This window comes from Anolis sagrei, chromosome 10 (genome assembly GCF_037176765.1).
Source record: "Anolis sagrei isolate rAnoSag1 chromosome 10, rAnoSag1.mat, whole genome shotgun sequence".
NCBI classification, from domain to species: Eukaryota; Metazoa; Chordata; class Lepidosauria; order Squamata; family Dactyloidae; genus Anolis; species Anolis sagrei.
The window spans coordinates 31,793,773-31,797,954 of NC_090030.1; positions in this window are offsets into that span (position 1 = coordinate 31,793,773).

A 4,182-nucleotide genomic window follows, 5' to 3' on the forward strand; every position below is an offset into this window, starting at 1 on the left:
CCGTTGGTTCTATCATAAAAATCACCAATAATGAAATAATAATTAAATTTTGAAAGTTTAGTTAGAGTTCTGTAATTTTCACCACCAGAACTTTAGTTTTGTAAGTACTTTAGGTTTGCAAGTTCTGGTGGTGAAAATTTCAGAACTCTAACAAAACTTTCAAAATTTCATTATTAATGGCAGTTCCTAATTGGTTCTATCATAAAAATCACAATAATGAAATAATAATTATATTTTGAGGATTTGTGATAACAGGCGCTTCACAATAACAGGTCTCTCAAACGAATTTCCTGACATGTCGAGATCAGTGCTTTACAACACTGTTTCTGAACACCTAAAGTTTAGGAAACTGTGCTCCCGTTGGGTCCCGAAACTACTAACAGAGGACCACAAAAACAAAAGATATGAGTGTGCGATCAAATCAAATCATCTGTAATCAAAGAAGGGCGACCGGAGAGGTCCTCATCATGGACGTTGTCACGACCATCTTTGAATTGTCGTACCCACTTACGCACTTTGCTTTCACTCATAACAGTATCACCGTACACTTCACAAATCTGTTGATGAATTTCTGCAGCAGGCAGGTTCCTTGCTGACAAAAACCGTATCACTGAGCGAACCTCACATGCGACAGGTGAGTTGATAATCTTAAACATTTTTAAAGCACAGAACAGAACCGTACAGGTTAGCTACAGAGCGGAAACTGAGCACAGTTGCTCCCGAGGCATGTTGGTACACGACGCATGCGCTCGTTGTGGTATGCGCGCGAACTACTAGTGTCTACAACAAAACAGACCTTACTAAAAAAATACCCCTCGTACATAGTCTGTTTTCCCATGGCACATTATGCTAGCGACCATCTAACACTGCAGTTGGCATTTTAGTAGAGTCTCGCTTATCTAATGACATAAATAGGCCGTCAGAACGTCGGATAAACAAAAATGTCGGATAATACGGAGTCTCCTACTGTTACACATCTGATTACACACCTAGAATACTAACAACAGGAACTCTTAAGGCAAGGCAGCGCCTCAGGGCTAGAGTGGCCCAGCAGGAAGTGCCCGGATGCAGAAGAGGAGTGTGGAAATCCCAGAGGGAAGGAGGGAGGACACTTCTGCTTCTGCTCCTTCCTCTTCCATCTTTTCTCTCCCCTCCTTGTCTTAATAATAATAATAAAACTTTATTTATACCCCGCCACCATCTCCACAAGGGACTCGGAGCGGCTTACATGAGGCCAAGCCCAACACATCAATAAAACAAGAAAGCAATAAACAAAAAATATAATACAATACAATTAATATAAATCACATATAAACAATAAGCAATAACACACATTGGGAATTGAGAGAGAGTTGGGGAGCGCTCTTTTAATTAAAGGGGAAATGCTGGAGGAAAGGGGGGTCGTCAGATAAGACGGAATGTCGGATAAGCGAAGGTTGGATAAGCGAGACTCTACCGTACTTGGAATCGCAGCGCAGTGAAGGCGGCTTAAACTTCTCTGCTTCTGAAAAGTTCATTCCAAAAAAAGGAAAATATTTGAGTTCCTGGTTGATTGCAATACAATTAATATAAATCACATATAATCACATATATAAGCGAAGGTTGGATAAGCGAGACTCTACCGTACTTGGAATCGCAGCGCAGTGAAGGCGGCTTAAACTTCTCTGCTTCTGAAAAGTTCAGTTTCCAAAAAAAGGAAAATATTTGACTTCCTGGTTGATTACAATACAATTAATATAAATCACATATAAACAATAAGCAATAACACACATTGGGAATGGAGAGAGAGTTGGGGAGCGCTCTTTTAATTAAAGGGGAAATGCTGGAGGAAAGGGGGGGGCGTCAGATAAGACGGAATGTCGGATAAGCGAAGGTCGGATAAGCGAGACTCTACTTGGAATTTGCAGCTCAGTGAAGGCGGCTTAAACTTCTCTGGTTCTGAAAAGTTCAGTTTCCAAAAAAAGGAAAAAAATTGAGTTCCTGGTTGATTGCTGAGTCCTTGAATCAATCCAAAATAGCCAGTCTCTTAGTTGCCTCTTATCCGTGTTCAGTTTAGGAAGATGGTAATTGAGTAGGAGGTTTTCTAGGCCAGATTTCAAGTGTTGATGGTTACTCATTTCCTCGTAGCATAACACTGGAAGACAGTTGTTTTGAAGAGCAGCGATTAGTTTGAGGTACAGTAGAGTCTCGCTTATCCAACCTTCACTGATCCGACCTTCCGCCTTATACGACACTCTTATCCAATGTCCCCCACCCCCTTTTCCTCCAGCCCCTTTTAGAGGCCATGTTTTTAGTTCATTTATTTCTTCCCCAGCAATTAGTTTGAGGTACAGTAGGGTCTCACTTTTCCAACCTTCACTGATCCGACCTTCCACCTTATCCGACACTCTTATCCAATGTCCCCCACAAAATGGCTGCTCACACACCAGCCCTTTAAGGTAGGTCACTTCCTAATTTTCTAAAATGAGCCAAATTGGTTACAGCTGCTCAAGCTCCGAGCCGTTGCCTTGCCTTAACCCTTTGAGCCCCTGTTTTTAGTATTCTAGGTGTCTGGCACCACGTCAGACAGGTAGCAATATCCGTGTTATCCGACATTTTCGTTTATCCGACAGTTTTGTTTATCTCACATTCTGCTGGCCCGTTTATGTTGGATAAGTGAGACTCTACTGTAGCAAGGATGAATAGGAAACCTACAATGCAAGAGGGAAGGGTCTGCACTGTCTCAAATATCACTGGTCCTAGTCGACAGTTGGGCAATTTTTGGTTTCCCTGCGTCTGGAATGGCTTCCCAGTTCATGTAAACAGAGGGAGATGTTTCCGTATTGGCTTTTCTCCCCTTGAGACAGCTTTGAGGTATCGAAACAGGGATGGAAATGGAGACCTGGTTTTCCAAGGGATGAAAAGACTTGTGTCGGTTCTTTCCAAAGCTGTCACTCTATTGCATCCAGATTGGCGTCTGCCACAAAGGTGTGTCAAATGCAATTCCGTAAGTTGTCCTGGGTTGCAATTTCCTCATTTCTCACCAACACCAGAACAAACCAAAACGAAAATGCCTTTCTTCACTAGTCAAACTACAATGTCTAATATGCAAAGGTGATTAATTGCGTCTTCGGAGTTCGTCACACTTAATAGGATAACTGACGAAAATGGATGGGCGGCGATGCTGTGTTTTCTCTTTCGTAGAAAACCTCTTTTAACCAGTATTCGTTTCAGGCTGGAAACACAGGAAAGTAACTTAGGAGAACACTAAGCTCGTATTTTGTATATTTGGTGATAATGTTTTTACAAATAAAAGGCCTGACTTAAGAGAGAGAAGAAGAAGAAATAGAATATTGGAAGATATATGCTATAGATTAAAAGTGCACTTTTGCTACAGATTTATAAGGGAATACATGGGAAGTGAGTGGTATATGGTGTTAACTTCTGTGTAATAAATACGTCTCCAATAAAGGTCAAGTATGGTGAGATGGCTCAAATGTTTGTGTCTGTGTGCCATTAAATTTACGAGGGTTACCTGGAAAGTAAGGATACAAAGAACATAGCACTGACGGGGAATTTTCTCGGGGGAAGTTGGTCTCACTGCCGTGTAGTGGGAAGCCAACAGAAGCGAGTGAGCAGTGCCAGTTGCCAGTAGCTCATCGACTGGCATTGTGTTGAAGGTTTGAGATGAGCATCCTCATTCCGTTTCCTTCCAAGTGCGAAGTTTGCACTGTATGACAGATATCTAGAAAATAAAGATACAAGATATATAGCTCTCACGGGGAATTTTCTCAGAGGAAGTTGGTCTCGTTGCTGTGTAGCGGGAAGCCAGCAGAAGCGAGTGAGCGGTGCCAGTTGTCAGTAGCTCATCGACTGGCATTGTGGTGAAGGTTAGAGATGAGCATCCTCATTCCGTTTCCCTCCAAGTACGAAGTTTGCACTGTACGAGAGATATCTGGAAAGTAAAGATACAAGACATGTAGATCTCATGGGGAATTTTCTCAGGGGAAGTTGGTCTCACTGCCGTGTAGTGGGAAACCAACAGAAGCGAATGAGCAGTGCCAGTTGTCAGTAGCTCATTGACTGGCATTGTGGTTAATGTTAGAGATGAGCATTCTCATTCTGTTTCCCTTCAAGTGCAAAGTTCTCATTGTATGTGGGATATCTGGAAAGCAAGGATACAAGGCATATAGCTCTTGCAGG